Source organism: Lampetra fluviatilis, chromosome 36 (assembly GCF_964198595.1).
Source record: "Lampetra fluviatilis chromosome 36, kcLamFluv1.1, whole genome shotgun sequence".
In the NCBI taxonomy this organism is placed as follows: Eukaryota; Metazoa; Chordata; class Hyperoartia; order Petromyzontiformes; family Petromyzontidae; genus Lampetra; species Lampetra fluviatilis.
The window spans coordinates 2009287-2033867 of record NC_136310.1 but is presented as its reverse complement, the minus strand read 5'-3'; the positions used below and the strand labels follow the sequence as shown (position 1 = coordinate 2033867).

The 24581-nt window shown below is 48.1% G+C and overlaps 1 protein-coding gene across 2 annotated transcripts in view; it reads left to right on the top strand.

Moving 5' to 3' along the window:
* Window positions 1-600: 600 nt before the first annotated feature.
* The window catches only part of LOC144945020 (membrane metallo-endopeptidase-like 1), a 98942-nt gene continuing 74961 nt past the window's right edge, over window positions 601-24581 (top strand). Inside the window, exon 1 of one of the 2 annotated variants that reach the window (XM_078873185.1) lies at window positions 601-717. The gene's annotated coding sequence lies outside the window, so the exon portion shown is untranslated. Of the gene's footprint in view, window positions 897-24581 lie in introns of both variants that reach the window. The other variant, XM_078873184.1, reaches the window with a different exon arrangement.

Genomic DNA, 24581 nt, shown 5'->3' with positions numbered 1-24581 from the left:
TAGCATAACTTCTTTGGCCCTGAGCTTGTACCATGATTAAACGATATTGGTTGCAGAAGCCTGGCGTTCATCAACGATTGAATACAGCACTCAACGGTTTAGCGCCTCCACGTGTGCTGCCTTGGAGCCGTGCAAGCCGTCAAGTTGTTTTCTTGTTGCTCGATCAACTTGGGAAGTCGCTGCCTTTCTAGTCCCCATCGCAGTGAGGTAACCGTGCGTCTGCCTCCACACCACCGAGACTGTGGGGCTCACACGGGCTGTGCACAACAACGAGTCCACAGGTGTCCGCATACTTAGAAGAGAAATCCTACGAATTTGGATCTCACTGCCTGCTGCATGCTCAGCACAAATGGGAGTGGTCCCGTGGGGAGGGGGTGGGGGGGGAAGAGGCTGAGTCGAATCCTGCACAGAATTGGAACTTGCAAACCGGGGGGAGGCGGGGGTGCCGATTGTGTGCGTGTTTGCCACAGCGGTACCACCCGGCTGATTGTTCGTTCCAAGTGCAGGGAAAACTTCACCAAACGCGGTTTGGTTGAACGCGTGTTTCGGCTACACACGGTTTGCCTCATGAGATCCGTTTTCCTCCTGGGACACGGGCGGTGATGTGCCGGCTTGACGCGGTTTGACGCGGCGAGGCGTCTCATCTCCGCGCGTCGAAAAGTAGTGCCGTGAGGGTGCTGCATAGGCCTGGAGGAGTGAATGAATCGACTCCGCGAAGTACGTGCGCGTTTTTTTTTCCCTGTGTGACAATGCACCACGCTGAACACGCACGACGTCACAACGCAGACGCACACACATTGGCGCATGCATCTTAGGCGAGCGTCCACTCGTTGAAGACATTCGTGAGACGGACGACGAGACGGTGAATCATGAACGTGCAAGTGACGGTGAAGGGGGTGAGCGGCGGGCGTGAGTGGTTCGGTGCGGCAAGGGGAATGGAAACGGAGGTTATGTTTTAAGGTGAAATAGAAAAATCATGAGTGTACACACACACGAGATGGATAGCGAATCAGCATCCTTGAGTACAATAACAGGGGACGGAAATTTTGTAGAATTAGTTAAACAAAAAAGGAGATGGGGGCGTTCTTTCGGACCCGTGAATGCAACCCTATTTCCCCCATGAGTTCTATTATTTGTCGAACGCGGTTTTGCCCAACAAGGCATTTTACAGGAACGTAATCCCACCGTGGCCGGCGAGGTTTGCCTTTATGCACTATAGCACAAATGTACTGTGCATCGATTTGAATTGCATTGTGCATGCTTTTGTCCTGTCCAGGTTTGTGCTTTGTGTTTCACAGTCGTGTTATTAAATGTAATGTTTCCAGAAAAAGGCGAATGATGCCGCCCGCTACGATATAAAGTGACATCATGTTTTGCTCCTGTATAGGGCGAATAAAATAATGATGTGATGAGGTCATTACTGAGCCCACATTGATTGTGGCTCTATTCTTGCAGCCTTTCAAGCATGGCCTGGGAGTACAGATTTGCATATTTTGTGAACACAATCCAAAAAGTATTTGGTTCACTTATGCACAATTTTGTGCAATTTATTCATACACTAGTGGATTGACAAATGCACTATATTATGTTCAGCTATGTTATTTGCAAACAGGGCAATACAATGCCACATTTCCACGGCACAGAGGACTGAGGTGAAGACAGTCGTGCGTTGAGAGGGTCGCTTTTGCGAACGTCTGTTCCAAACGAGAAATGCGTGCAATGCGTGAAAAGCACTCAGTCTTTGTGCACTACTCAGTAAAACGTCAGCATTTCAAAAAGATGACCATTGTGATCCTATTGTGTGAGGTCACCTTGACAGCAAGTTCGAGTAACTGTGAATAATTCCTCGTGTCGGTTTGGCCTTATATGCAAACACATACATAAAGACATCATGGGGGTGGGAGGGGGGTGAAAGGGGGATACACTCAGTTTTTCTTCTCTGTGTTATCCTAATGCATGCAACACACACACGTTGAAGTAAGTGCTGCCTCGTTTCTATCTGCGGCATAATGGACCGAGTTTGGCCACAGCTGGGACACGCTCATAGACAGAATGCTGCTTAAACGAGATGGATGCCCCCACCCCCGCACCCCAAATATAAACATTGCGTAATTATGATGAAAATGTTCAACAAATGTCTCGTTGGCATATCGTGAGTGGCTAGTTGACCGAATTTCTAAAGTTAGATTGATTCAGCAGTGATGGATTGAAAGTCTCGTACACACTTTGTTTTGGTCTTTATAGAACATAACACACTTTAGTCTCACAGGCCTATTTTTAGTGGTAGGCGCCACAGGCAGTAATATGTGTCTTCTCTGATACTTTAGAATGTGTCATTTGGTAGTCTCTACGTGCAGAGAGTAGGGCACTTCAAGATGGGGTCCCGCAAGTCGGGCATGGTTAGTGTGTGTACGTTGAACTTTATGCGCACCGTACGTGGCCAACCGTGCTAATCGGATGGTCGATGGTCAAGACCAGCAGCAGAGTGGCAGCCGGAGGAGCGAATGTGCCCGAGAGGATGTCCGCCGTGGAGATGGAGCTTTTGCAGGAGTTCAGTGGATTGTTGTGATTGCGAGACTGAGGGGGTGGCAATGGTCTTTAAATAGCAGTGGATAGTTCACGGGCTGATGATGGAAAAATACAATTTTTTCTTGGTCCTCACGTTTTCCCCCTCAAACATTTAAACACATGCATTAAGGCCCACTGAGCTGTAGCTATTTTTCAGAAGTGACCTGGCCACAAATAATAGCTCAAAGAAGTGGCTTGTGTGGAAATGTATTGCAGCCGAATACTCTAAACGCATCTTGATTCAAAGTTTTGGAGGGGAAAACCGAAAGACCCACAGTAAAATCCACGCGACCACGGGGAGAACATACAAACTCCAAATATACAGCCATCAGGGTCGGGATCAAACCCACGACCTCCTGTATACCAGGCGAGGTAGTTAACATCTCGCCACCACGGCACCCTGATCCCTAACCCTGCCCTTACACACAAGCGCCATCCTCCAAGTGAGCATCCCAATCCACCCTCCGATCCCACCGCTCTCAGCTGCACGAATTGAATGCTTGGACAATGATTTAATTAACACAGATAACGTTAGAGCACTATGTTCAATGTGGTCTGTAACGTGGTTGTTTCTGCTCGGATTTTTGTTGTTGTTGTTTTTATGGCTCTCGTATCGTACGATATTCGCAGTATCGCCGTATTGCGGCGGCAACCCTTATTTCTAGACAAGGGTAAGACTTATCGATCTTATGGCGCACGCGGAAGGATAACGTGATTCAAAGATAAAGATGAATTGCTGCACATAGAGAAGGACGCGCTATTGAATCCTGCCTCTTTAAAATCTTGGGAAAAATATTAGCGCAGAGGCGATCGCCTCTGAATGTTACGTTCCACTAACTGTGGATTAATATATAATAAAAACAACACAAAATTAAAAACACTGCAATTGTGTGCGACTGGTCATTCAGAACAGACCGTACAACATATAACAACGCAATGCCCGATCCACAAATACAAAGGAGACATCACAGCGATGAAAGCCTACGCTCCTCCTGACGCGGCGATGTGGCTTAACCACCTGAATGTGAAATTGTAGTTGTTGCTCTTCATCTCCATTGGCCGCACGAAAGAATAAGAAACACACATTTCTTTAAGCTCGAAAATGTTCCCGTGATTTCTGCGATGATGAACGCCACGCATCGTCGTCGTCCGTTGTGCACGGCCACCCGGTGTTGTCGCAGCGGCGAGATTTCTCAGCGTCCGCTGGCGCGCGTCGTCGCCGCCGCCGTCGTCACACCCCGAGTGACGCCATCTCGCACGCGCTTCGACAAGGCCACCGTCGCACGTAAGCAAGGCAACTGTGCGCCGCGTCGCGCGTGGGCTTATTGCAGACGTCACTCACGTGTTCCGTTGACAAGCGAGTTGACGAGACACCGATTGGCGGTTTTGATTTTTTTTTTTTCGTCTGGTGTTGCTGTGATTGCCAAGTCGGCGTTTGCCACCCACTCGGACGAGCCCTGACTGTGGCACTGCGTCTCACCACCACAGATGATATTTCAGCAGTGAAAATTTAACATTTGAATGGAAAGCGCCTCGATTTGCCAGTGGTATGGCTTTACTGGTAGTGCATTCGCCACTTGTTGCGGATGGTTGTGGTTCGAATCCAGGGGGCCGCCCTGATTATTATTACTGCCGGTGTATTAACAGTAAATATGCCCTCCAGCTGCTTCTCGGTGGCTTTTAAAGATTCCGTGACGTCATTCGCCAGAGGAGACCAATGTTTGCCGGCATCGTGGTCCAAACTTGTCAAGTTTTTTTTTTTATCAAAAATCAACACTTCATATACTAAACTTATGATTACACATCGCAACATCATCCCCCGACTGAGACGACTTGGCATGACCCTCCTGAACAATAACCTTGAGACTGTGAGGCTTTCTTGGGTATATAAGCACCATATTTATAATAATATCCATAAAGATAACCACTGTTCACTTTCCAATGTATTTTCGGATTGTACCCCGCGTTGTTTGAATCAATAATGCCAGCTTAAAATCAGCTGCTGGAGAAGTTCCCAGCATGCGGTGCGAAACGTCGGACATTGCACCATAAAAAACGCGGTAATGCCCGAAAACAACATCATAGAGCTGCACACATCACAACCGCAAAAACCCACGGAGTGTTGTGCACTTTTCACAAAGTGTCGCCACTCGATAATGGTCCGAGTGAGTTCAATTCACCACCCTGGCATTGAACTTGCAAACCTTTCATCGCAAGGTCGGGCAACTCTGCCGCAGTGCCACCGACACGTGACCGAGCGTTGGCTTGCGTGAATGTTCACTTCGGCGTCAACTCGCCCGATCCTCGGCTGTCAACTTTGCGCGTCATTCCAGGTCACTTTGTCGTCTCGAATTCAGGGCCAGACCAAAGGCACCTTCAAGGCAAATTGGCCACTAATGTGCAGGCCAGCGCTGCCTCGTTATCCCCCTGTGCGTCTCCACATCTCCTTATCGTAGCTCTTCTTGGTAGCCTATCTCAGTGTGTTCCAGATAATGTGGCTCAGCAGTCTCAGCTTGCCCCCTTTGCCAACTGCTCAGTCACTCGTTGTTTGACCTTAACGTTGGAGATTTTATGGAAAAGAGGAATAGCTTTTATCCTTGAGCCTTTTAGTGCAAACTGTACCCAATGCATGCATGTTTCCGATCACACGCTGGATTTCTTAAGATTAAGACACTCGTTTTTCCAAGTGTTTAAAAGCAAAATTTCGGACATCGTCTTGTAAACTGGCTTATGTGTGTTAGTGTCGTGTGACTATATTTGTATACTTTGATTGACACAATGTACAAATTTGGGGTGGGTCTTCCTTTCCGGAGCGTCTTATAATGCTGTATACATACTCATAAATGAAAGCTGGCTTTTGCCATCTCTCTCCAAACAAAAGCACTCCAAACCTGATCTCAATCCTCTATTTGTTTACTTGGCATCACGCTGCCTTGGCAAACGATGCACGCACGCGCAATCCGATTAATCTGTTCTCGGTAATGAAGTGTATTTCGAGCCTGTGCCACGGGTAAAAGTCGACCTAAGCACACCGCACAGGATCGGATCGACTCACCGATTGTGACCAATGCCGTGCCATTGTATTCCGTATCCGCTGTATTCTGAATCGAGAGTTTTGCCATGACTCCGGGTCACCCGACGATCACGTTTGTTAAATCCCTCATCCCACACAACCCTGGGGTAAGAAATAAACCGCATCGTGGAAATGCCCCCAGGATGCTTTGCATCAATCGGGTTGATGGAGCCGAATCCAATTGAACGACCATTGTTGGGTAGGCGGAGTGGGAGGGGCATCCCACGCGTGTTGCTGCGGTTCACGGGACCCTGGGTTTGCATTGTCCATTTTCAAGGTGAAGCCAATGGATGCACCCAGCTGTGAATGCGTACGGCGGATAGAGGGAGAGACAGGGAGGGAGAGAGAGAAAGAGAGTTACAGAGCGTGCAGAATAAGTACCTTCAAAACGCTTCTCTGGTGTGTGGTAGAATATAAAACGCACCCCTCGCCCCTGCCCGCCTTGCCCAGGAGTGTGCGCGAGTCTTGAATATGAGATTTGATAAAACCTCATCAATCGCTGGAGTACAGCATCGTGGGGGTTGCGAACGGTGAAGGTGCAGCGCTGCAAGTGCTCGTTCACGCCCCCCCCCACCTCCGGAAGCCACCCCCCCCCCCCTTGAGGCAACTCGGGAGAGCCTTCCCTTTGTGGCCATATCGAAGGTGAGCTAAAGTGAGCGTCATCGTTCAATCTTAGAGCTTGTTTGTTTGTTGTTCTTACCCCCCCCACCCCACACCTCCGATGGCTACGTACGGTGCGAATGAAGTTGAACATAAGGATAGCATTGGTTGGATGTGCTTTGAGCAATACTTTAACGAACATTTGATTGACCCTGGAACCGAACTGCAATGCCTTTCAAGGGGTTGGTTACATTAAATGTAATAGTCTGAAGAAAAAATATTCCAAATAACAAAAAAACTCTGAAACAATTTTAGGCACACGTTTGACGTAATAATGTTCTTCGAGTGTGGATTTTGTCTCAGGGAATAAAATGCTTAACATGGAGGCGATACGATCAGTCTGACGGCGTTCGATGTTTAAGTCAAATAATTCCCAGTCTTTTTTCTGACACATTCTGTTGCCTGACACATTTTTTTCACAAGGATGTAATTTAATCCCATCTTTGCAGAGTCGAGCTTTGAACAGCGCTTATGCTTCAGCAATAAAACCATTACTGGAGGCTGCAGGGGCCAACAGTTTAATTGCAGTGATGTCTATTGAAGAATGGCTTTTTTGTTCATTTTTTATTAGAATTCTTACATTCTGAAATTCCTTGCTGAATCTTTCAGGTGGTGAGTGTTCAGTAAGGATGAGCAATATTCAGTCCATGCAACAGTCAGTGTGTGGTGTCCTTTTATTAAACCGCAGACAGGCACGATGCACAGCGGGAGAGAATGCCTGTGCAATATTTAGCTTTAAGTTATTTAGATTTATTTTCGTTGGCCAGGTGGTTCAGGGTCACAATACTGTGGCTGCACCGCCGACTTCCGGATCGCATGTGGCATTCGGCCACCCGTAATTACGAAACTGACTTCTCTTGTCCAGCGAGTTGGTGGTCTCAGCCCAAGTACCCAATGACTGTCCAAATGAATTACCACGCGAACTTATTTTTTTCCCTTGTTAAATTCCAGAGGCAAGTGGCTGGGGAACTTAAGAAACTGGCATCATCGGTGCAACCTCCGCACCAACGAGCTCAAATCCAACCGCCGACCTCTAGATCTCAAGCCCCGCCATGTGCTAACCACACCACACCAAGGCAGTGTTCTGCATTTCACACGGCGTTTGACAAAAGGTTTTCTGCCTGGACTCCTGTCTGGACTCCTGGCTGGCGTGCAGCCAAATGCACGTGCGAGGCAGTGACGTCGCCGCGCACGCGCGTGCTTACGCGTGCGTGCGCGAGCTGACTCGGTCAGAATTTGATCAATCCCGTGGCACGTATGAATAATGTCTTTGTAAACGGGACCAGCTTGTCGGGTGGTGGAGGCTTAATGACAATAATTTGTCATGAAACAATCACGTGGCCTAACCCTTCAAAATATAAATAGTTCCTATGGATTATATGTTTGACCCTTATGGCGGGACCCCGGGGTCCCATAAGCCCCCGGCTCTCGTATAAACTGCGTTGCGACGTCATCGTATGTTTGTTGAAGGCGAACGACACGGCAACTTATTCTTCTCAACGAGCTCTACACGATGCGCTAATCAAAGTTGTGTTTCTTCTGCGCATTCGTCCTCACTGCGCTTGGTCGACACGACAACAGAATAATCCGCGCCAGGTGGTTCACGGCGTTTATGTGCGTTGTGGGACGGAGTCGACAAAAATAAATAAATACATTTCTATACAATTTTTCCATTTTTACTTCCGTTTATTCGGGGACCCCGGGGTCCGGCCATAAGGTTCATTTACTATTTGTGTATTCTGTACAATGCGTTGGTGCTGCATGGCTGGGTAAAAATGGGAACTGTAGCATAATGGCAAAGTGCAGCAAACAATACATCTTTCAGTTCGCTGGCCTTGAGTCGTCTCTGAACGACATTCATACGAAATATTGAACCTCTCCATTCTACCTAAAAAAAATAGATTACCTTTTTTGAAAGCATAAGTTTCATTAACACAATGATTCCCCCCCCCCCACCCCGGCGATTCAAATAATATTTCTATTCGACTAGAAACATCTCTTGTGTTATTTACCAAGGCAGTGAACGTTGGCTCATCGAATGCCTGCAGAGATCAGACGAACCCACCCAGTTGCAAACGGTGCGTATGAATTATGAAACATCGATTTCCTTACACAGGTATATTGTATGCTTAAGATTCCAATGTCAATCGGTGCCATGCATAAATGCACCTCTGCATTGAATCCTCTTAGAGTTTTGTTTTAAGATAACAACGAAAGGTAACACAAGGGAGACCCGTAAGTTGTGAGCGTTGGCTCTTCTGCCCTCCATTGTTGCTGGAGGGGTAACTACACAGAATCACACAGGCCCGAGATCTTGACACCCCCAAGACCAGTTAGCTTCACATCCTTCTGGACGTTATCAGCTCACCTCGCACCTCCGATTAGCACGGTTGGCTGCATATGATGCGAAAGAAGTTCAACATACATGAATACATATACACCTTCGCTCTAGCCCGTGCTGTTGCCGTTCATCCCCCTCTGTCCGACCAGACGGAAACTCCTTGGGCAAGCGGTGGATGACCCAGCCAATGTAACCTCATCTGCTGGAGGTGCTCACTGATGGATCTGTCCAGATCATCCAATGATCTGTGAGCTTCTAACGCAATCCAGTCTGGTTTAACGCTGGATGGATCGGAGGCAGGACATCCTGGATGTTTCAATTTGGCACAAATGTTCCTTTAAAGGGGTCCACGTTTCACAAGCACAGAGAAGAGAGGGACATTTAGGCATATATAGCTATTGTCCAAACAGTTCCATAGCACGAGAGTAGGCAGGTTTATGGCCGGTGATTCACACGGCCGGATAGAGACAATGCACGAGCAATCATCGTTTCTATACATTTCTAAGTGAAGCGTTCGCGGCATTCGTGTGCACAATGAATTGATTGTACAATCCATTCAAAACCGAGACTGCCTCGTGAATGTGGTGTGCGTGCATTGCCATGGCAACCGGTAATTCTGGGAAGAAATGGATTTCAAACGCTCCGGACCACCGTAAGCCAGACCACCCCCTCGCTTTTGAAAGGATAGCGGGCCCTTTGTGTACGGTGTGACGTTACCTTTGGCTTGTGTGCAAGGTGGCGCAAATCTATACATTTTAAACAATCCCCGTGGAGTGGGCCGATCACAATTGTGTGTCTTGCATGCATGGTCTCTTGCCCGTTGAATCACTCTGATTAATTTCCATGTTAAAAGCGGTGGATCAGTGGTTTGCGCGTTGTGCCTTAGACCCCGGCGGCTTGGGTTCCATGCCCAGCCAAGGCTGACATCGGTGATATCTAAACTGCTTCTGAGCGTCCGCTCCGTTAACCCACACTGACCACGGTTGGTGAAGTATGGTCAAACAATACAGCATCCTTCATGACCGCCTCGGCAAGGGGCAGCCTTCATCCAGCAGTTGATTGATGTTTTGCTACGCAAGAAATCCCTGGACCAGTTTACACTTTCTGGGTCTTTCCGGTATTCCTCACCAGGTATGTTTTTGCCAGAGCACCACCCACTTCCAAACTACAGGGCCTTGTCAGCTCAAAAAACAACCGTGATGAAAAAAACGAATTCTGAGCTGCTTCAGAGTAATCTTGGCGCGCAGATAATGGAGGTCGATACGTACGGTGGGAAAACATTTAAACATTCACTGATATAAGGGGATCTCGATGGGATTGTATCCCACAGGACCTATTTACAAGTTGCAGGGCTTTGATAAACAAGAAGCATCTGCTTATGTTTGCCAGATAAATGGTAATCAACCGTTGTAATTTCTACTAATTACTGTAAACAAAAGTTATGACATTTCATAAGGACAATTATGTAAATACAACTTCCGAAAATGCACTGACAATGCAGCTTTGTGATGATTATCTAAGATTCAATGCAATTACTAGTTCACTGCCAGAATTAAACAATTAGCGCAAACATTACGTTTCAACCGGCAGTTTCGTCCTCTCGTTGGGAAAATTAGTTTACACTCTCTCTCGCACTGCCCAGCATGGTGAAGTATGGTCACATATCCCGCGAGACACACTGGAGGCCCTCTCCCAGCGTTGGATTGGCATACTAGGCTAAGCATGTACATATTGAGGCTGCGAGATAGAGTCCAATGATGTTATTGATGTATCACTTGTCCCACCACTTAGATTTGGCTGTCGGTCAAACAAGAGTGATGGGGGGCCAGTGTTGCGTTGATCGAGTAAAAAAGATTAGTGGTTGTGCCATGTAGCTCTCCAATCTCTTTTCAGGCTGCACCACGCGCTGTTCGGCATGGTGTCCAACGTTTTGCTCCACGTGTTGGGAGCTTCTGCAGGAACCGAATTGAAATTTCAGAAATTCAGTTCTAAAAAAATAACTCCCAGCACGTGTTGTAAAACATCGGTTATAATTCCGGAAAACACCACAACTCAAAACACATATGGGATAGCCATGTGTGTATTGATCAATGAAGTGATGCATCATAACACCCTCTCCCCTTACCCACTAAAGCTCGGCTTATTTGTAAACAATCTAAGCTTCAGTTTGGGGGCAAATGCACAACGATAAGAGAGATAAAAGACGAATTTTGTTCCAAAACAAAATAAAACATTAATGCCTGTTTGCACACAGGAAGTTAAAGATGAAAAAAGCGATATAACATCAGAAAAAGTACTATATGAAACGATTTCAAAAGGCTTAAAAAGAATTCCCAGAGTAATAACGTGGTTTTTTTTGTTCAATCAATAATGCAAGGGCTGGAGGATGGACACATGCGGATTGAGAGGGCAGGCTTGTGCCGTTTGCTCTTTGTAGGCAGTGCACACAAGCATCAGTAAACTGTACACTCCGCAGACGGCACACGGTTTACGGGCATAGATTTTGAGCGTGCCCTTAGCTCCTTAGCCATTCCAACCAAAGCCATTGGTGGTGGCTCCAGCGTCGCGTAGCTGAATCCACCAACATAAGTGTGGTGTGTAGGACTGAGAGCCATGGTGTTGGTGTGTAGGTCATAAGTGCGGTGTGTAGCGGTAGTGTCGTGGTTAGTGCGCTGCGCTACGAACCTGGCAATCCAGGTTCGATTCCCGCTCACGGCCAGCACCAGTGTCACTTATTTGAACCTGTCCTGGGCATTCTCTAGGTCTACTCAGCCTTAAATGAGTACCTAGTGCGGTGTGTATACATCGCCACTGGGGAGACAAAGGCGGCCGTTCATGGTATTGGCTACTCGCAAGCAGTGCTTGCCCCAACAGTCTGTTCAAGGCTACACGGGGGACCTTTGTCTGTCTGTGTGTGTGTGTTCTCATTTATTGGATGCTTTGTGCTCTGCAGTACAGAAAATAAGACCTCAGATGTGTGGCTGGACCACCTCTTTTAAGAGCCCTCTTCAAAGCCCATTGGGGGGTGTGCAGGATACCCTTAGGATCAATAATTGAAGGGTCAATGTCGCCTTTGAACCACAGCTCAAGCTGTCCCGGGCACAACAGGTCATCTCATTGGTAATCAGTCGATGCGTTATCTAACCAAGCGACAATGTATTGTGACGTGTACATTTTTGTTATAACAGTGAGCTGTCTTCCATAATAGAGGTTTTTTTTGGGTTGGATCGCGTAAATATATAAATGTGTCGTTAAAACCCGCCACCATCCAACACAGCCGACTAGTAAGGGTTGTCACGTAAACAGCACGTGCCAATTCGTCACTAGTACAGCACACCGGTGTGTTGGAGAGCCAAGCCACAACATTTACAATCTGAGTCTGACGTTTCGCCAGTCATTACAACTAGCTTCATCAGGCGACAGTCAGATTTGTGGATAAGTCCAATTGTTTCGTTCCTTATATAGAGGCGTAGATGTGGTGACCACGCTTCTGCGCGCTTGGTCGCAAAATACTGCGTGTTAAAGTGGGCTGTCTGTTTGACATGGAAAGGATAGACCTCAAGCGGGGAAAATGGAAATTAAGTTTTTTTTTAACTACACGGCAATGAATTAACTTCATCATTGGGCACGATCGATCCACTGCTGGATGAAGTCCTCCCCAAGTCACCGCCGTCTCTCATGAGCCTCCAGTGAAACAGTACACGTACAGCACTTGCACAGTGAGCTGATTTCAGCATTCAATCTCCGCGCTTGACGCCCTTTAGGACACGCTCCATCCCTTGGCTGCCATTCCCTCATTATTCTTGACCATCAGCCGTCGCACCCATCTAGCGGTGGTGTTTTTCCCAAGCCCCGCTGACAGTTGTTAATCATTTGAATGATGTCTTTAGTCTGGATTATGCTTTAATAAACTGTTGTGCTGTAATTACGCCTATATGAACCACCCGATAGGGCTTGCCTACTAGTTGGTAATTCGAAGTATGCCTATATAATTTAATTGTCAAGGGTAGTGTTAATTTTATAGCAGAAACTATTGCATTCAAGAAATCTGCGTTGCACTCGCAGACACACTTTCAGTGGTGTAAGTTAGTCTTTGAGGGCGGTGATAATGGGGGATTTGCACGTTGAATGTTGTTAAGTTTCTACTCACAGTCAACGTCAGTGGTGAGTTATATCTCAACAATTCCTGTTGCCGCCCCCATGTGCATTCACCAACCCCCGCTCACCAGAATGGAGAGGTTTGATCAAGGACCGATATAGCATCCAGCAGCTAATTAACAAAGGCATTCATTCAGCAGTGGATCGATCACGGCTGGCGGTAATTAAATTTCCAGAAATACAACTAACAGAATATGCAGATTAATTGCCTATTACTTTAAATTGTACATGTGTATAAAACATTCCACTTTTTTTTAATGAGGCAATTGAAGAATTTGCAGGGAAAGTCATTTAAACGTAAATGCCGCACATCTGCCACAAGCACTATAATTATTTGGTGTGCTGAAGTGAAACGCTGGCTAATTAGTGTCACATTTTAATGTAAATTTTAACACTGCAGTACAGATGGGAATCACAGAAAAGATCAATATTTGAATTCGTGGCATTGTGTTGACACTAATTATAAGGCTATCAAACCCTATGCTTCTGATGAATTTGGGCAAACATAATGAGAATGCTGAACACTGTAATTGGAAGGAACCGTCTCCACCACCATCATCAGCAGTAGCAGGTTAATAGATCACAGGTGCACATTTGAGGAACGCATGCCAGTTCAGCCACCCAGATACGAAAACACACGTCCCCTTACAGATGTGCGATCTCAAAATGCTGTTTAATTTTCTAAATGAGACTGGATCGACTAATACTATTTGCACCATCTCAGCCAGTTATGTACTCTGCATGTGCAATGCATAGCCCTTTTCAATCCACTGCTGGATGAGAGTTTCCCCTTGCTGTGTTATGGGTCGTACCAAGTTAATTGGTGCGATACCTGAATTCTCCCAGAAGACCCTTGCAGACTGCGTTGTGGTTGACCGTGACACGCATACTCCTGAGAATCCAGCTTGAAATGCTTGTTGTCCCAATCGGGAAAATCAATTAATCTATGTGTGGACCTGAGCGGGAGCTTAAATAAATGAACGTGAAACGCGCTGGCCGAGGTTTAACTGGAAAAGGGCATCCCTTTAAAAGCAAAAAGCGGCCCTTTGAAATGGAGATGAGAAATTGATTGGGCCCCGCTTCATTTTGGCTACTAGGAAGCAGAGCCGCTGCCCTTTTCGCTGCGTGTGACGTCTGATGCTGTTTCCTGCACATGGATATCCGTGCTGCTCTCATGCGTAGTTTCTTCCTACCGACCAATGTCTCATTCAAGGGGACAGTAGCAGTGCCACGCTTTGGCAGTTGAGGGTTTCCTTCCTGCGTATGGTATCCGATGGCTATTGGTTGGATTGTGGAGAAAATCTACGAAGCTCATCCCCACCCGCCCTCCCCCTACACCCCCCCCCCCCCCACTTTCTCATGGATAAGAGGAGTTCGACTGTGCTCTAGTTGCATTAAATCCACGCCGCGACTGGACCCTGGCTTTTTACGAAGCCAACTGTTCGTGTATGTGTTTAATGGTTCCGCCGTTGGCATAATCAGCATGCACGTCACCTTGCTGTGAAGGGAGACAATCTTGGTGCAGCAATCTTGTCCAAAATGTCGTGGGTGTCTCTCTTTAGCGATTTCTAAACGTAATGAAGGGGCGCAGACACCCACAACACCAGCGGTGGACGCGCCCTACAAGGAATGCACCTTACTGTGGCTGTTCATGTGTGGTCCTATATACGGCCAAGTGTCTCCCCGGTAGAGTAAGCAGCTGACAGTCACCAACGCGTGACCCTCCGATCGATTAATGGCAGTCTATACGTTAATGCTGCTGGGTTGACAGAGTTGAATTGGGAATTAGGAAACTTGCACTGTTGTTTTAATTGCTGTCACAGTGGGTTGAACCGCTGACCTCTGGATTTCAAGTCCAGGATGCTTACCAATGGAACTGAAGCAATATTTCCCCTATGAACTAGAGCTGGCCAATTCTTACGATTCCTAGCCTAGAATCTGAATTCACTTTGAGTATACATGTGTAGTGTAATAGCGCCGGCTGGTGGACAGCGGCGGCAACTGTGGTCGACAGACAGCGCACGCGCCGGTGAGGGTGTGCACGGTGTGTGGCAGAGCGGAGGAACTGGCGCAAGGTTCACAGAGGACCCTATCTGGAGGCCCCTGGAAGCTGCTGGCGGGTTCGAGAAGGGAGGTGTGGTCAGGGCGGAGCCAGGGCCATGCTGGTAGGATAAAAAGAGCCGAGAGCGGGGGGCTCGAGGCTGCCGGTTCTGGGAGTGGACTCGTCGCTGTTGTCTCGTCGCCGTCGTCGCTGAATGTCTCCAATAGATTTTGCGCTACGAAGGAGAGGAGTTAGCAATCTCAGACAGCGCCGTCAGTGTTAGACGACCGGTGTTGTGTACAGGTTGGGCTGAGCTGCTGTGGAGAGTGTGCAGACGAGACCGTGAAAGTTGTTAATAAAGAAAGTGCCTCCTAGAAACTTTGTCTCTGAATCGTTGACACTACACATGTGGATATATATATATGCGTTTGTACAGAGCTTGAATCGTACTCAAGCAATTATCTATTGTGGCAGAAAAATCACCTAATTTATCGGGAAACAAGAATTACCAACCTCCCCATCCCAATGCGCATCATTGCCATCACTGTCATGGTCTCCACCTTCGGGTGCACACATTCCTACACTTTGTCATTGTGGTCACCCACAATGCATATTCGACCACGAGGCAAGCATTGATCCCAACGCAGCATCAATTGACGCTCGAGTACATCGGCGGACGTGGAAACATAGCGATGGCCTCGTTAGAGATTTTACCCGCATGGATTTGAAGAGCGCTGTGACATGCCGAGAGCGGCGCTGTTCAAACTCCGGGCCCGAGAAGTGAGAAGTAGCTCTCTGGACTCAAGCAGCCCTTGTGAGTGCCACTTCAGAGGCAGTGGCCTTCAAGAGGTCCGCATTGTCCTGCTCGTGGGATGGGATTTGACCACGGCCCCTCCGGGACGGAACACCGTTACCTTGGTGAAACTTGGATGAGTTGCGTACGTATGCGGGCGGGTTGGTCGATCCACTTCCTGCCCACCGTGGGCGATGGATGCCCGCTACACCACGTGGGCTGCTGCCCTTTTATGTGCAGTGTTTGAGCATCCTTGCCTCAAACTCTCCTTTTTGTCCATGCCCCCCATTATCCACTCTGCCCACCCCCCCCCCCCCCCCAAATTGATATGCATGAAATAAAAAAACACGAGGCACCCAGAAGTGACGGATATATGCCGTATCAGAATCAGAGTAAGTATTCATACTGGAAGAATCCTATGAGCTATAAAGCTCCTTTTCACAGATGTCCACTCGTCACAGATGTCCAGTAGTCACACATTGAATCGCCTCCGATGAGCACGGTTTGGCTACGTATGGCGCGAAAGAAGTTCAGCATCCAAGCAAGGCAACTGGAGCATAAAAGTGACTTCCCAATGTGCCTGAAAAAGAACGTGCCTAATCGATACACGCTGCCTGCAATCGTCTACATGGATTAGAAACATCGCCATCGGCAGAGAAAACGGAAAAACATTTGATGAAGCGTGGAGAGTTTGCAAGCTTCGAATAACACCGAGGCAGAGACGAGGAACACATGCATCGCAAAATACACGAATGTTAGAGGCGTCAAATACAATGTAAAGTAAATAAAGTTGGTTTGGATGAGGACCCGTGGTCAAGGCTGTAGGAGTGAACACGTTCAAGAGGGTATCCACCGTGGGGCGATTGATTCAGCTCGGGTGCATGAGCTGCAAGGTCTGTTGCATCGCGATACCGTGAGACGTGGCAAGGACGTCGCGGGTGGCCTTCATCCAGCAGCGGATAGATGACAACTCATGATGAGGATGACAGGAACCTGGGGAAAGAGAGGCTGGCGGAGGAGGTTTCCAAAGTCGGGCGAGTGCGGGGTTGGTGAGAAAGATAATTATTTTGTGCTGGGGTTTGGTGATTGAACACAGTATGCGTGAAAGGAAACAATCAGTTTAGGAGGGGGTCCCTGACATAGGTCGAGATATCATGGTGTGACGATGACCTTAGTCCTTCCCGTGCCGTGCCACGCATCAGGCAGCACAGCTTCATCACACCTTCCAATCTTCAGCCAGCCGCGGCCAAGTTATGGCGATGTCGGTGGCTGTGACGGCGGTGATGATTATCTGAACCGGTCCTGGGCTTCCCCTCGGTCAACTCAGCCTCAAATGAGTAACCTGGTGAGGTGTGTAAAACATCGTCACTGGGGAGCTAAAGGCGGCCGGGCGTGGTGCTAGCCAGACTCCCCCCACGTGTGCCGTGCCGGCCTTCATAGATGCTACTCGCTAACAGCACTTGCCCCAATAGCATGTTAAGGCTATACGTGGCATCTTTGTCTTTCTCTTTTTGGTGGCGGCGGTGGTGGTGGCGGCAGCAGTTGCGGTATATAGGAAGCCGAGCAGCAAATGCCGTGTCCAAAAAAGCCGAGCAGGGCGATGTCGTGAAAAGCCCCGTCTCTCGTCGCCCACGCTGGCCACACGCGGCACCGCAGCCAGAGAGGACCGCACCGCGAGACCAGCCGGACGCGCCGAGCTGACGACGCAATTCATCATCATCATCATCGGCAGCGAAGAGAGCCCCCCCCGCTCGCCCCCCCCCCCTCATCTCTCTCTGTCTCTCTGCAGATAATCGCTGCTCCGAGAGGAGAGGCGACAACCGCCATGCTCGCACCTGTTGCTCTCTGATTGGTCCCAATTAAGGGGGGAGATGTGAACACGCAAATGTGTCCTCAAGTGGCGCTCGGCCTCTTGACGTCGCCCGAGCTCAGCTCGTTTGGGGGGGGGGGCTGCGTTTGCCGCACTTCAGAGGTTCGGCATCCATCTCGGCGGCGAGCTTTTATCGCCTTGCTCCAGCAACGGGCCGTTCACTTGGACGAGGGGTTCATGGATCGTCGAGGCGTTGCAGGGATCGAGGGTGCGCGCGTCAAGTTGCGACTCAGTACGAAAAGAAGTACGAAAATAATCCCCCGACCGTTCAACTGGCTGATATCAAGTTGACATTGCTACCCCCCTTCCTCCATCCCTCCGGCCCCTGGTCTTCCCCAAGTATCTTCTTGGTTTTTTCGGTAAAGTCACGTAGAATGGAAATAATAAAATAATAAACATAAAACATTATAAAATAATTCTCACGACGTTTCGGCCACAACGCAAGCAGTCATTCAGACTTCTCGACAGACCTGTTCTTCACCTGAGGACGGCTGCTTGCATTGCGGCCGAAACGTCGTGAGAATTATTTTATTATGTTTTATTTTAATTATTTTATTATTTCCATTCTACGTGACTTTACGGAAAGAACCAAGAAGATGAATCCCTGCAGTCACGAACGCTTTAAATCGAAATTCCCCCAGTATGTTAGCTACGTTTTCTCTGTCCCCCTTTCCTCTCCGCGCCGAGTTGCAGTTGCCGAGTTTCTGTTCGCTGCCGATGGCGATCGGCCAATTGTCACGGGGCTAGAGTCATGTTGCAATTTACAAAAACAGAAATGTGGCTGTAATGAAGGGATATAGATATTCATGAGTGGCTTTAATGAACAATGATGTATCGTGTTAATCATCGGGCCAGATACGTTCAAATGAGAATTCGATAAATTAACGTGGAATGGTTTTTATATAGTTTCAAATTGATTGGGTAATCCTGTAATGACTTCACACCTTGTTGAGGAAGCTGGGTCAGGTGACACATTTATTATACCTTCCCGGACATTGTACTGACGATGCTTGGAGTAGTTTCAAGTGAAACATTGTTATCTGATTGCCAAATGTGGTTGTAAGACCGGGTGAGTTGAAACAACAACAATAACAATTGGTGCGTTGTTAAACGCATGTAACATTACATTTTTTTGACTATCTAGGATGACACAGATTTGCCCAGATCATTACGTGGCCTAACCCGTACACTAATTACGAATTATACCATCGGTTGCGAAAACCTCAGTGTTAAGGTTGTGATTGAGTGTAAGTATGTCTGCTGAACATCTTTCGTAACCGTACATAGCCAACCGCTCTCATGGGAGATGCGGGAGTGTGTATGTATGCCCCAGCAAGCCTAACAGGATCTGACTCTAATGAAATAAACATTCGGAGCATGTCCCCACCCACCCCTTCCCCGTTGCGCATGATGCAGAAAATCTAGCAGCTTACTCAGTTTGGTCTTGCAGCCACTTGAGCCGAAAATAAATGTTCGGTACTCCCCACGGCGACGAATGCCCACAACGAATTTCGTGATCAGTTTTACCTCTAGATCATAAATATGTATGATCGCACGGTCCGAGTGTTTCTCATTTTATGAGAAAGCCAGCTGTTATGGACGTGGGTCCCCGAGTTCGTTTGATGGCGGCGAATAGCGTTTTGGGGAGAAACAAACCGCGGCAATGTAATTTGAAACATCTCGGGAAAACTTGGAAATAAATATGAAGCGTGCAGAGGAAGCGGACCCTTTATACCGTGCACCCCGCGTCCTGCCCACAGCAGGACACCGTCAGGAAGTTCCACCCCAGTTGGCACCGAACAACCTCTTTGGCTCCTGCGCTCGTTTGCCGTTCGGAGAGTGCTGTGCATCGAGCCGGAGATGCACTTTGATAGAGGACAAATGAAACACTTTTGACACTATTGTCCGCGATAATGATGTACCCTAGACCAAGACACTCAATGGTAATACTGCTATTGATTGCTGAAGGACATGTGCCATTCCACGTATAGCTCACGAAGCAAGAAGTCTTGTGAGCAGGTAATTTGCGGGACCGCTCCTTGGCCATGTACACGTGTGAACGTGCACGGTGAGTGTAACCTACTGCGGACAATTCAGCACATGTTCCGAGTGTGGAGGGTGATCGATAAGCTCTAATGCCAATCATCCAAGTGTACGAACATTTTACATCAGGGTCTATGCTGTAGGCACCTGCCAATAAGCAGATATCGTTGGCAGTGGTTAGAAATGAACCTCGGTTCGCGGGATTCATATTGCAGCACGGTGCAGTGTGCTCGCCATTGTGCCACCACTCTACCATGCACCCTGCCCCCCAAAAAATGCACTTACAAAATATTTCTACGATTTTAACGGTGGAAAGGGGGAAGCCATAACTAAACAACGAAGCCATTTTCAGAGACCCATTTCGCTCGGCAGGCGTTAATTTTCACCTAAAGAGCTTAATGCGCCATTGTGCGCCACATTTCTAGGAAATTGGCCAATTTGCGTGAGAACTGCAGAGTCGAAGCCAATCTCTGCACGCTCTTCATTTGCAGAAGCGCAACGCCGATATCACTCAGCTGGCAGCGAGGTTCGAAATGCGAACGCAAGAGTGCAGGGAGACGTCATGCTCGCAAGTGCATAGCCGACGAATGCCGATCGGAGGTGCGTAAAAATATATTTTCTAAAAATTAAGGTACGAAAATGTTTTGAAACTCACATTGAAAGTTGCATGCAGCATTTCGGTGTTTACGCGTAGAGGTAAGAGTTATACCGTGGTGCGATGGTCAAAGCACTGAAGAGGTCACCGGTTCGATTCAACCTCCTGGCACGGCTGGTTAAAATAATGTTTCTTAAATCACCTCCCCCACCCCCGCTGCGGTCCACACAACAGTGAGTGGTTGTGGGTGGTGTTTCTGGTCGTGATGTAATGTATCGGCGGTGGTTTGCGATCGTAGTCGTGGTGTTCTTCGAGTGCTCAATAAAGTCACGACCCAAAAAAATCGTGACAGCAACTTGACTGGGGAGGAGGAGGAGGGACATTCCATCACGCGGCTTTTGGCTGGCCATCGAACAAAGACGGTCACCTTTCAGACGGACTCCGGCGGCCGCATGGAACGCTCTTCCTTCTGATATTAAGAAGCCACTGCAGCTGTGCACTTTTAAATAATCTAGATTGAAAACTCACTTCGTTAAAACTGCTTTTTTGTGTTTAGATTGTTGTCCTCTCCCCGATGCGAAATAAGTTCAACATGCATGTATACATACAACACACACAGCATACATACGTACAAAATACATACATTCATATGCCCCTATCACGTGTCCAGTGTACCCTGTGATCGAGCTATGGTAGGGTCACACACACACACAAGTCCCTGCTGTTTCTCATGCCCTTGCTACACTTGTCACGTGATGATACACTGCGAGTTTTGCTGCCTCGTGCTGGTTTCGGCAGAAGGTTCCCTATCATTAAGGACGCGTACATACATCGATCGTGATCAATTTTCCCACTTTTTTTGTACTCACTGAGAGCCGTGTTGGTGTAGCGGTCAGCGCACCGCACTACGAACCGGGCTACCCCCGGGTTCGATTCCCCGCTCGCGGCAAACACCAGTGACGATTATCCGAAACCGGTCCTAGGCCTCCGATAGTGCGACTCGGCCTCAAATGAGTACCCGGCAATGTAAAACATCGCAACTTGTGAGACAAAGACGGCCGGCAATGGTGCTGGCCACCCACCCACCTCGTGTGCCGTTCCAGCCTTCATAGGTGCTCCTCGCTAACAGCACTTTCCCCAACAGTCTGTTGAGCCTAAAAGGGGAGATTTTTATCTTTGCGTCCTCTGAATATTCGGCACGACCGGCGGTTGAACAAAATGCAACAGAAGGGCTATGAAGTTCCGACCGGTTGCAGGGCCGCAAGCCAAGGGAGAGATGGAAGGGGGGGGGGTGCGCGGTGGGATGTGATGTCAGGACGGCGGCTGCAGAGCAGCATGAATTTGAGCACAAGCAAGCGTCGAGCCAAAGCTTTGAGGTCGTCTCGTCGCGGCGGATGCGGATACATTAAACGCGCTTGCGACAGGCAACACCCACAAATTGGCACGGTTGGCTGCGTACGGTGCGAAAGAAGTTCAACGTGCATACACACAACGACAACGCTGTCTCTACCAAAAGTTCCTGCGATGCCTTATTGTTTGCACCGTGACTGAAAACTCAAATTCGTGCAGCGAAACTCGGTACAGCCTCAACAGGTCAGCGTAGTCTCCGTAGAGCAGTTGTCCCGGATCTCCCGCCGAACCGGTGGTCCTGGCTCACAGCGTTATTGTCTCGGCGCTAACATTAAACTCGGGGGGGGGGGGGGGGCACCCGGACACCCGGACACCTCACAGGCCGACTCTGTTACGCGAGCCACGATGTGAAACCCATTGGCTGGGGTCGTAATATCTTCACAGGAACACAAAGAACGCACTGGGTGTCCCCGACTCCCAGATCAGCAGGTTGACGTAAGTGTTGAATAATGTGTATCTGCACAGAATGTACTACGTGCCCTGTTGGTGTCAGCACTGTCGGATAACGTTCAATGAAGTTGTGTGATTTTGGGTGGTGTGTGCAGTGGTTAGCGCATGGCGCTACGTGCCCAGTGACCCGAGTTCGATTCCCGTTCACCACCAGTAACAGTGGCAAATATTTAAATCGGTCCTGGGCATCCCCAAGGTCGACTCAGTCTTAAATTGGTCCATGATGCGGTGTGTTAACATCAGGACTGGGGAGATAAAGGCGGCCGGACGTGCTGCTGGCATCCTACCCCCTCGCGTGCCATGCCGGCCTTCACAGGTGATCACTAAAGGCACTTGACCCAAAAGTCTGTTCAAGGCTATATGGGGGATATTTCTCCTTGTGCTGAATTGGACGCACGTGCACATTACGACTAAAATAACAAACGGTGATTGTCGCTTTCGTCTTTGCAGCAACAGCAGTGGAATGTGTGCGGTTGAAATTGGCGTAAATTCATCGTCATTTGTAAACGTAGCACAAATGTGAATTACGAGATCCCCCTCCCCTCCCCGGTACCTTCCGACATGATTAATAACGGTTTCAGCGCCTGGGCTTTACGAGGCATCGATAACACTATGTAACACAATTTTTGTCACTGGGTAGTAAGTGCTATTTCGTAATTGCTTATGCCTAAAAAGTATAAAAAATGGCTATTATTCCCCACAAACTTTGCTTTTGTGACAAGGACAGTGATATTTTGAAATTTACCTATTTTCAATGATAAAACGGGCGAAATTGTGTCTGCTCGTTCACATAAAGTCAGAAAAAAACATATGAATCAAAATTAACATGTATTTATACTAAAGTAATACAACAATTACTACAACAGATTTAGAAGTGAGTAATTTTTCGAGATATACGATTATACTGTAAATCACTTTCACGAATTAGCCCCCGAATGTAGTCTCCCATCATGTTCTCGTTATACTGTCCTTGGTAGAGGCATTCAAAGTCCAGTACATGCTGGTGGAAGCGCTCACCTTGCTCCTCCGAGTACGCTCCCATGTTCTCCTTGAATTTATCACGATGAGCATCAAGGATATGGACTTTGCGGGACATTGTACAGCCCATTGTGCCGTAGTTCTTCAACAGTCTCAACCAGCCCCACGTAGTTTTCGACCTTGTGATTGCCCAGGAAGCCACGAACCACTGCGACAAAGCTGTTCCAAGCCGCTTTCTCCTTACTAGTGAGCTTCTTGGGGAATTCATTGCACTCCAGGATCTTCTTTATCTGTGATCCGACGAAGACACCGGCTTTGACCTTTGCCTCAGCCAGCTTAGGGAAGAAGTCTTGAAAGTACTTGAAGGCTGCTGACTCCTTATCTACAGCTCTACCAAATTGCTTCATAAGGCCCAATTGGATGTGCAGTGGTGGCATTAGCACCTTCCGGGGGTCCAATAGTGGCTCCCACTTGACGTTGTTCCTCCCCACAGAGAACTCGGTCCGCTGTGGCCAGTCCCGCCTGTGGTAGTGCACCTTGGTGTCCCTGCTGTCCCAAAGGCAAAGATAGCAGGGAAACTTGGTAAAACCGCCTTGGAGACCCATCAGGAATGCCACCATTTTGAAGTATCTGATGACCTCCCAGCTGTACTCATCATACTTCAAGGCGTCCAACAAGGTCTTGATGCTGTTGTAATCCTCTTTGAGGTGCGCCGAATGAGGCAGGGCAAGAGACGGGTACTTGTTACCATTATGGAGCAGCACGACTTGAGGCTCCTGGATGAGCTGTCAATGAAGAGGCACCACTCATTCTGGTTACAGGCGATTCCAATTCCCTCGAACAGACTGGTCACATTGTGGCAGAAGCAGAGCCCATCTTGACGGGTGAAGAAGCTGCAAAAAAGTTGGTGACACTTCCTCTGATCTGCGACTTGCACAGTTTTATCCAACAAGTCCCACTGCTTGAGCCATGACGTCAAAAGCTCGGCATTGGACTTTGTGAGACCAAGATCTCTGATAAAGTCGTTGAGGTGTTTTTGGTTGGGGTAGTATGGGTTTCTCTCCTCAGCTTCACCTCTGAAATTGTCATCTGGATCTACAACGTCTTCCTCGCCTTTACACAGTGTAATGCATCACAACAGCCGATCAGGCGGCTCAATAGTAGAGCGAGCGGCTTGCAATCAGAAAAGATTGCAAGTTCAAATCCTCGGTTGGGGATTGACGCGGCCCATTATCCCTCCGCGGTAAATATAATAAATACCATGATTGTACTAGTCTGGATACACTCGACTCTGGCACAGGAATGAGGAATGTCCACCACTGGCTCAGGGCTGTAAATGGGAAATGATGAGTGCTGCCTTAATGCTTATTTGAGCCAGAAATCACTTTCAAAATCATGATCAGAATATGTATCCTGTTTTACTTGTGATCGGGATAAAGCATTGCGATAGGGGTGGACCTCCTTTCACATTCATTGCTTGAGGGGGTGGTCGTTCACCCACGGTACACACCTTCATTTCTCAGAATCAAGAGCACAATCTGTATCAATTAATTGCCAAGCGTTTTTACTGATGATCACACCACGGTCGAATTTTTGTTTCA